Source organism: Bubalus bubalis, chromosome 7 (genome assembly GCF_019923935.1).
Source record: "Bubalus bubalis isolate 160015118507 breed Murrah chromosome 7, NDDB_SH_1, whole genome shotgun sequence".
NCBI lineage: Eukaryota > Metazoa > Chordata > Mammalia > Artiodactyla > Bovidae > Bubalus > Bubalus bubalis.
In genome coordinates this window covers 13,042,955-13,053,455 of record NC_059163.1, presented here as the reverse complement: position 1 = coordinate 13,053,455, position 10,501 = coordinate 13,042,955, and positions in this window count along the sequence as shown.

The window sequence follows — 10,501 nt, the reverse complement described above, 5'->3', positions numbered from 1 at the left end:
CACAAAAAGCAGAAATGTAGACCAATGGAATAAGATAGAAAGCCCAGAAATAAACCCATGCACCTATGGGTACCTTATTTTTGACAAAGGAGGCAAGAGTATATATAATGGGGCAAAGACAGCCTCTTCAATAAATGGTGCTGGGAAAACTGGCCAGTTAAATGTAAAAGAATGAAATTAGAACACTTCCTAACACCATACATAAAGATAAAATGGGTTAAAGACCTAAATGTAAGGCCAGAAACTATAAAACTCTTACAGGAAAACATAGGCAGAACACTCAGTGACATAAATCAAAGCAAGATCCTCTATGACCCACCTCCTAGAGTAATGGAAATAAAAACAAAAGTAAACAAGTAGGACCTGATTAAACTTAAAAGGTTTTGCACAGCAAAGGAAACTATAAGGAAGGTGAAAAGACAACCCTCAGAATGGGAGGAAAGAATAGCAAATGAAACAACTGACAAAGGATTAATTTCCAAAATATACAAGCAACTCATACAACTCAATGCCAGAAAAACAAACAACCCAATCAAAAGTGGGAAAAAGACCTAAACAGACGTTTCTCCAAAGAAGCCATACAGATGGCTAACAAACACATGAAAAGATGCTCAACATTGCTCATTATTAGAGAAATGCAAATCAAAACTACAATGAGATATCACCTCACACCAGTCAGAATGGCCATCATCAAAAAGTCTACAAACAATAAATGCTGGAGAGGGTGTGGAGAGAAGGGAATGCTCTTGCACTGTTGGTGGGAATGTAAATTGATACAGCCACTATGGAAGATGGTATGGAGATTCCTTAAAAAAACTAGGAACAAAACCACCATATGATCCAGCAATCCCACTCTTAGGCATATACCCTGAAGAAACCAAAGTTGAGAAAGCCACATGTATCCCATTGTTCATTGCAGCACTATTTACAATAGCTAGAACATGGAAGCAACCTAGATGCCCATCAACAGTTGAATGGATAAAGAAGTTGTGGTACCTATACACAATGGAACATTACTCTGCCATAAAAAGGAACACTTTTGAGTCAGTTCTGATGAGGTGGATGAACCTAGAACCTATTATACAGAGTGAAGTGAGTCAAAAAGAGAAAGATAAACATTGTATTCTAACACATATATATGGAGTCTAGAAAAACGGCACTGAAGAATTTATTTGCAGGGCAGCAGTAGAGAAACAGACATAGAGAACAGATTTATGGACACGGGGAGAGGGGAGAGTGTGAGATGTATGCAAAGAGTAACATGGAAACTTACCATATGTAAAATAAGATAGTCAACGGGAATTTGCTGTATGGCTCAGGAAACTCAAACAGGGGCTCTGCATCAACCTAGAGGGGTGGGATGGGGCGGGAGATGGGAGGGAGGTTCAGCGGGGAGGGGATATATGTCTACCTATGGCTGATTCATGTTGATGTTTGGCAGAAAACAACAAAATTCTGTAAAGCAATTATCCTTCAATTAAAAAGTAAATTAAAAAGAAAAAAAAGTTGCAACAGTGCAAGGATGGGAGGTGGTTCCCCCCACCCCCACCCCCTGCAACGTGTGGGGTGGGACTGGAATGAGCAGGGCGTCCAGCAGGTGGGACCTTTCTAGGGGGTGGGTACCCTAGGGAAGAGCAGTCAGCTCTCAAGGTTGGAGGACAGCTTTCCAACAAAAATGTTGGAGACCTGTAAAAGTAATTTTTGGCTCCACCTTGAGAAAAGCGAGCGGCAAAGTCAAAACCAATAAATATTTAATTAAAGGTCTGTAGAAGGTAGCGCGGTGTCAACATCATTAAGTTGCTAAATTAATTATTCCTAAAAATTTCACTACATGTGAAAACGATTTCAATTTTCTCACTTTGCAAGAATGTCCTAGTTCACCCAATCAGTCCTAAGAAGTGGCAGCCATTATAAATTAGGGCCTTGTAACCAAGTAAAGCAAAATTAAAATTATTAAAAAATTCTTTCAAAGTTTTTATCACAATAAAGCTCTGCATAATGTGTGGGATGTTGCTTTTTTTAAGAGTTTGCTATGATGAGGGTTGAGACATCCAAAACAGGGGTACTTAAGGGCCTGCATACTTTGGAATGTTAACCAGCTCAGGGCTGGTGGCAGACTAGGCTGCCACAAATCCTTGGGCAAGTCACTTGGCAACTCTGAGCTTCTGAAACATTCAGGGGAGTCAGAAACCCCAACATTGGGAGCCTGTTGTGAGAATTCATGTCAGGCAGTAGAGAGATATGGATACTAGCTGGGAAGCAAAATTTAAACAGGTGGCAAAATAGCTTAGTATCCAAGATAATATTTTAGTGCAATATACTTTTTAACTGTGGTGTTGGAGAAGACTCTTGAGAGTCCCTTGGACAGCAAGGAGATCCAACCAGTCCATCCTAAAGGAAATCAGTCCTTAATATTCACTAGAAGGACTGATGCTGAAGCTGAAACTCTAATACTTTGGCCACCTGATGCGAAGAACTGACTCATTGGAAAAGACCCTGATGCTGGGAAAGATTGAAAGCAGGAGAAGGGGATGACGGAGGATGAAATGGTTGGATGGCATCACCGATTCAATGGACATGAGTTTGAGTAAACTTTGGGAGTTGGTGATGGACAGGGAGGTCTGGTGTGCTGCAGCCCATGGGGTCACAGAGTCGGACACGACTGAGCGACTGAACTGAACTGACTTTTTCAAAGCAAAATTAATGCACACACCAAAGAAGGCAGATAAGCAAAATACTAAATATGAAAGTATGATCTTTCGGGGATACTAGGGCTGGCCATTCTTGAGGGACCATTTTAGTTTTGCTAACTGGTGGCTTTTTTGCTAACAGTTCCTTCATGCTTCGGTTCCTTTATCTGAGGGACAAGGCTAATCATCTTCCCAACTGGAGGAATTTGGAGGAGCAGAAATGGGGTGGCTCAGATGCTAAAGAATCTCCCCACAATGCGGTAGACCCCGGTTCCATTCCTGGGTCTGGAAGATCCCTGGAGGAGAGCGTGGCAACCCAGTCCAGTTTTTCTTGCCTGGAGAATCCCATGGGCAGGGGAGCCTGGCGAGCTACAGTCCATGGGGTTTCAAAGAGTCGGGTACGACTGAGCGACTAATATTCCTACTAAAGGACTTAGAACAGTGCGTGGCAGGTAGGCGCTTTAAGTCTTCACTGTTACGGTGAAAAGAAAGCGTTGCGTTCGGTGGGAACTTCACACGTCGTAGGAGAAAGCCAAGGTCACATTGTCTCCAAAATTTGGTTTGCGCCAGGGCTGGGCAGAGGCGCGACCTTGCTGCAGTTGACAGCGGCCCATGCCGCAACTCCCGGCCCCAGGAGGCACTTGAGGGGCTCGGGGTTACCGGACCAGGCGCCGGGGAGCCGGGCGGGGGCGCGCGGGGCCGGCGCGGCCACCCGCTGGTCCTCGCCGCGCTCGCGTCTCCGCCTTTGTCCCGCTCCGCGCGGCCGGCCGCGCGCTCCTCCCAGCGCCCCGAGGCGGCCGAGAGCCCTTTGTCCGCCCAGCGGAGTCTGGGGGCGGCCCTGACACTTGATCCAGCCGCCCAGCAAGCCCTTCATTAGGCCTGGCCGCACTTCAAAGTGTGCGCGACCGTCCAGCTCCGAAGGCGAGCCCCGCGGTCCCAGAGGGCGCGGTGGCCGTTCCTGCCCTGCGGCGCCCGGGACACCGAGGGGGCGCGGGAGTCGGGGATCGGGGTGAACGTCAGCTCCTTTGGTGAGAGGTGGGGGGACGCCTCCCCTCAAGCCGGCCAATAATGGAACGCTTCTTGTCCATTTCAGACTCTAAACGGAAATCTTCTCACGAATGTCTGAGAAAGCTTTTCCTTTGCTGAAAACAGAGATCAGATGTGGTTAATCCAGTCTTTCCTGTTTCTCCTGGCTTGAGCAAGGATGTGATTGCTGGAGTTACGGCAGCTCCCTTGCATTTATGAGGGAATAGCCCCAAATTTCACAGACAGTGACCCCATCATCATGAGCTGCTGAACCAATGCCTGTTATGACCTATCTCTAGACATTTTACTACCTGAGGAAAATACCCCTGCTCTCTGTTTAAGCTTCCCTGGTGGCTCAGAGGTTAAAGCATCTGCCTGCAATGCGGGAGACCTAGGTTTGATCCCTGGGTCGGGAAGATCCCCTGGAGAAGGAAATGGCAAGCCACTCCAGTACTTTTGCCTGGAAAATTTCATGGACAGAGGAGCTTTGTAGGCTACAGTCCATGGGGTCGCAAAGAGTCCGACACGACTGAGCAACTTCACTCACTCACTGTTTAAGCCACTATTAGGAGCGTTTTGTGTTGGCCAAGCCTTTTATAGCCATTATGCCATCTAATCTTTGTATTAATCCTATGAGAAAGTGGTTTTATTGCCATGTAAGAATTTTTTCACAAGCTCGATCTGCTAAGGCTCTGCTTTTGCAGTTCTACCCAGACTCTTGAAAAGCAGACCATAGTCCATTTGCACTCACCCCAACACAGTAAGTTGGAGTTTTAGTCTACCCAGATGTGGTCTAAGCAAGAAATTGCTTTGAGAAACAGATGTGAGCCAGAATCCACAACCTCCATCCAATAACAAGGGAGGAACTGGTGAGCTGAGCTGGAAAAAGATCTGGGGATCTTAGGGTTCTGGGGTTGCCACAGCCATTCTGAACTTGATGCAGTTTACTGGTGGATACTGGGGATGAGCAGAAGGCACGCTGAGGATTCTCTGAACATTTCTGGGACCCCGGGGGAGCCAGTCTCCTTCTCTAGATGCTCCAATGGAAGACAGGGTGGGTGGTGCTTTCAAAGCTCCCCATTAGAGTCAGTCAAATGATACAAACCTCCACTTGCTTCTGATATTATGGTCTGCTAGTTCACCATTAAGGTTGTCATTTGGGTTAACAAGCAAACATCCTGGGAGGTAAAGAAGAAGGTGAATACTATCAACCCTGCACTCCTCAGTATGGATTATTTGCTTCCATTTTGTAAGATGTAGGCAAAAAGTTCTCAAAGAAAAGAAGTTTTATTAGGGGATGTTGAATAAATGTTGTAGCATGAATATGCTTGTGTATGAATGAGCTGCATTCATAAAGCAGTGCTCAGAAACTTGTTGGTGGGCTGAGGAGCTTAACCCAGGTGTATACACACACATACACACGCACACAAACTCTCTAACAGGAGATGCAAAGCTTTTGAGGTCTTAGGTAGCAGAAACAAACTTCAAAAGTTCGAGAAGTGAAAACAAGGGTGCTAATGTAATAAGACTAAGTTTACCAAAGGCAGATGTCGGATGCTAAACATTTGTCCACAATTGCCTCACACGGGGGAGATGGGAAAGGCAAGGCTTAATAGCAGCAAGGATGACAAAGATGGGGATGAGGGTGGCGTGGGGGAAGGAAAGGGAGAGGGGAGGCTGGTGGTCTCCAGTTCCTGTGAATCCAGAGTAGGGCCTGGCTGCCAAAATATTAATGAGTTTCTGAGCCGCTGTAACACAAGCAGTTTTCAGAACGGGAGACCCCAGAGGCATGAGAGTCAGACCACACCTGAAGTCTAGGGCTTAGTTCTGGGAAGAAACACAGGCAAAAGGTGACCAAAGGAAAAGCCACGTGACAGGAAAGGGAACTGGGGTGGCAAGCAGGGCAGAAGATGTGGCCTCAGAGAAGCCGGAAGGCTGCGGGGGGCAGCTGGAGAGCAAGGACTATGTCTGATTCAGCTTGGTATTCCCAGTGCCTGATGCAGAGCCAGAGATATGTTCATGGCTCTGTTAACAGTTCCTGAATGAACAAACTTAACAGTTCCTGAATGAACAAACTGGAGCATCCCAAAACGAAAGAGCTTTCCCATGAAGGAGAGTTCCCCATCCATGAGAGTTTATCTGTATGAAATAGATGGTCCCTTGCTGGAGTTTTCCTAGAAGAGATCCAAGCATCCAATAAGGGCTTGGAATAGATGCTAAAGATCTATGTCCTGAGCATCTTACTCCATAAGTCTAGATATTAAAGGGCTTCCCAGGTGGCTCGGTGATAAAGAACCCACCTGCCAATGCAGGAGACCTGAGTTCGATCCTTGGGTTGGGAAGATCCCCTGGAGAAGGAAATGGCAACCCACTCCAGTATTCTTGCCTGGGAAATCCCATGGATGGAGGAGCCTGGAGGGCTATAGTCCACAGCATCACAAAGAGTCAGATGCAACTGAGTGACTAAACAACCACAAAGATATTAAAGTCCTCACCAGGTCTGCCTCTCAGACTGTATTTCTCTTTCATCAATGATTCCCAAAGAGAAGGGAGGGATGAAGAACAGAGGAGTGGCCAGTGTGAGGGCTGTCAGCTCCCTGAAACTACTCCCCTCTCTCCCCACTCTCAAGAGGAAGGCACCCCGCCCTGGCCCCACCCCCAGTGCACCCCTTCACTAAGAGCGTTCATTGTGCTGCATTTTTCCTGCCTCTGCCTGGTTCACGTGTAACAGCCTCTCTTCCCGGAGGTCTGGCTGCATTTGCTTTGTACCATTTTGCCATCAACACTCACACAGTGCTGCTTGAACAGTACCTGTTAGTAAACATTCATTGAATGAATAGATGTATGAATCCTGCACTCTTTAGACTTTGTTAGGGTTAGGGTTAGGGTTAGGGTTAGGGTTACTGGCATATCATTTATACAGTATTCTTAGGTAGAGTTTGTGTATACTCTTCCACTGGAGGAAAAAGGAAGGCAGATGAGGGTGGGAGGTGGGGAGACATTCTGAAGAAGTAAAAACGACCCTCTGTGGGTTTCAGAAATGTCTGGGATATGATGCCTGAAGCTGAAACATCAGGTTGCATTTACTCTGGCTGTTCTGTAAACAACTATACATTTCCTAAAAAACAAAAAACAAACAGCAAAACCTCTTGTTACTTCTTTGTACAGAAATCGTGTGAGCATGTACCTCTGAGATTCTGGGTCTTGATAGCCTTTATTTTACTTGCTTTGGTCTCCAGGGTTTAGAAAACTTGTATATTGATCTTGTGCTGTGTGCAAGGGCTTTCACTGTTGTTCTGTTGTGGTGGTGGTGGTCCCACCCTGCAGCCTGCAAGATCCTAGTTCCCCCATCAGGGATTGAACCCTTGGAAAAGAAAAGGGCAGAGTCCTAACTACTGGTGTCTTCCCTGGTGGCTCAGACGGGAAAGTGTCTGCCTACAATGCGGGAGACTGGGTTCGATCCCTGGGTGGGGAAGATTCTCTGGAGAAGGAAATGGCAACCCACTCCAGTATTCTTGCCTGGAAAATCCCACAGATGGAGGAGCATGGTAGGCTACAGTCCATGGAGTCACAAAGAGTCAGACATGACTAAACAACTTCACTTTCACTCACTAACCACTGGAATTCCCTGTGTAAGGGTTTTTGTTTTGTTTTTTAAGTCTTTATTGAACTTGTTACAATATTGCTTCTAGTTTATGATTTGGTTTTTCATCCTTGAAGCATGTGGAATCTTAGCTCCTTGACCAGGGATGGACCCCACACCCCCTGCATTGGAAGGTGAAGTCTTAACCATTGAACCACCAGGGAAGTCCTTGTGTAAGAGTTTTTAATGAGCAAGAGGGGAAAAAGTGCTTGAAGAAATTTCAGTGATGGTGGGGGGCGGGGAGCTCTCTATTCCCTATCATAGTTCCTGCCGCTAAAGCAGTGCCTGACCCACAGTAAAGCCTCAGTAAATACTCAGAGAATGGATAGAATCGTTACTGTCTGCTTCAGTGATAAATATCACACAAGGAGCACATTATTAATAGTACTAGTTCATCCACCAACACCAGAATGGTTAAGTGTGATTCTGATGTTAAACACAAAGAAATAAGATGAAGGAACTAGTCAGTGGTGGTAACTGAATATTTGGATTCAGAACAAGCCATGCATGGGTGTTACCTGCCACCTACCCAATCCGTTCTTCCCCTAGTTATTCTTGGATCCAGATCTCTGGCTACCTTTTTCAATGCTTTTGAAGACAAGGTAGGATTTAAGTATTAAGCGGGTGGGTGGATAAAGAGTGAGCTAAATGACAGATGGAAGATGGACAGTGAAATTGATGGGTGAATAGTCAACTGCACACAAAGGCTCCTTCTCTGTCTGTACCTATAGTATCAGCCTGGCAATTTTAGTCTGGCAACACATCCTAACCAAATAGATTGGCCTCTAACTCTTCCCTGCCAGTTCTATGCCCCACCCGGGGTTGCAAACCCCCTGAAGTCTTGAAAGTGGAGCACACTTCACTACAGTTTTTGCCAGACCTCATTAATTCAGGAAGATGATACTCCAGCCAGTGGAAAGATACTGAGTGCATGCAAAAACTCCTTAATTGTGGGTTTCCTTTTGCTGTCTGCTCCCTTAATAAATTTGGAAAGTATTTTATGGAAATTATATTCTTTGAGCGGAGCCCTCACATTTTCCAGCTCCACAAGCTAGAGCAGAGATGGGGCAGAGCTGGATGGAGGAAAACAACTGCCTGGGAAAAATACTGCTGCCCAAGGAGATGCTTATTGTCACTGCATCTGCTTTTCAACTCTAAATCAAATTCCTCTTAGGGAAGCTGTATGTAAAGGTGAACTTTGGGGATGCCCATGTGATGGGGGAGCCAGAAATTTGATGGGCAGGCAACAGAATGGTGGTGAGGCACCTGGAATAACTCCAAGGACAGAAAGTATTGTATAAAGTAAGCCTGGAGATGCCTGGGATGAGATTGAGTGACTTAAGGAGGATGCGCGGGTGAGAGTGAGTGAAGTGGAGAAAAGAGAGGATGTTGGTCCAGCCAACAAGGCAGAGCTAGAAGGGTGGCCTCGTGGGAAAGTCTGGCCAGGCCAGGAGCCCAGGGGGAGAGATAGCTCCTAAATTGTTTTGAATCCACTTCTGGTCTCAAAGCCAGAGTTCCTGCAGCTGCTCTGTACTTCCGCCTGTCTGGCCCCTACAGGCATTTCCGGCATAACTGCTCTCTCCGTGGGTGGCATTTCAGACTGTGGATCTGGGCTCTTTGGGTTTCACTCTGCTCTTTACTTACTAGCTGTGTGACTTTAAGCAAGTGTCTTAACCATTCTGTACCTTGATTTTTCCTATCTATAAAATGGGAATGATAAGAATAAGTAAGCTAGTAAGTGGTACGTTAAGGATTTGCTCTCATCACTGGCATCGTGATCATCCTCTGTCTCTGTTAATTCCCTGGATCTGGAAGATCCTCTGAAGAAGGAAGCCTATTCCAATATTCTTGCCTGGGAAATCCATGGACAGAGGAGCCTGGTGGGCTATAGTCCAGGGGGTCACAAAAGAGTCAGGCATAACTTAGCAAGTGAAAGAACAACAAATCTCTGTTCATGGCAATGAGGAAGGTCAGTTTATCTACTTGTGGGGAATAGATGTCCCATTCCACTCTCATCCCGCATTTCCTGGAACCTACACTCTCCAAGGCCAAGACAAATGAAGGCACTACCACTCAAGGTGGAAGAGGAGGGAGACCTGAGGTAGAGAAGGAAGTGGCAGAGCTCATGCCAGAGGCGCAAATGAAACATTTGCCTGTCATTTACATGGTTCCCCGCCCCCAGTGGGGCAGAGGAGACATCCCTTAAGTCCTTGCATGGGCCCCAGAAGCAAAGATGAATGACAGCCTTAGAAGAGGAAGGACCCCGGGAGACCTCCAGGGCCTCAATAGACCAAGGAGTCAGAGAGGGAAGAACAGAAGGGTCTGAGGGGAGGAGGTCTCTCTGCAGACCTGAGAGGGCAGCCATCAAAGCGGAGGTCCCGCTGGCTATGGTGGGCTGGATTCACACTGGGAAAAACAGCTGCCACTGCCTCTCCTCCTTCAGCCAGGCCCGTAGGGGTGAGAACCTGGTGTGGAAGATGATGTGAGCATCATCTGTTCAGTGATGGAAACCATGACTCTTCTTTCTACAGTGGGGGGATGGAAGGCCAGTCCTGGCTTCTTCATAAACTGCCGAGTCCTGGGGGTCTGTCAGGACGCATCTAACATGTGAAAGTCCTTTGGTTGTAATTAAGGACTTCATAAGTTGAATTAGTGGATTATTATAATGAATTTGACATTTCTGACATAACACTCTGGAGTGTATAGGGGTGTATGTGATAACTGTTCAGTAATTGACTGATACAGGTTCTTTCTTAAAAACCTCTTCCTGATTATAGCCACTTGACTTTAAATCCCTTAAAACACAAACTTAACCCATCACAGGTTTTTTTGGGAAATAACTCAAAACTACTTCAACATTGATGCTCACAGTGAGACTTTCATGTTCAAATTTTAACTTGGAATTGTAATTTGCCTGCCCTTTTAATGAGCTATTATTAAAACCAGTGGCTGACTTAAAGGCTTCCTAAATTAACACTGAGAAACTTGGCTTTCCTAGTTGGGTTTGGGGAGAGTTCCAGCAGTGTGGCCCATTCCTGGTTATTGATAACTTTTGGAATCCTGCTGGGTTGGCCTGCCTTATGCCTACAAAGCAAGGAAAGGTGAAGACAAGTAATAATGGAGACCTTAAAATACATCATCA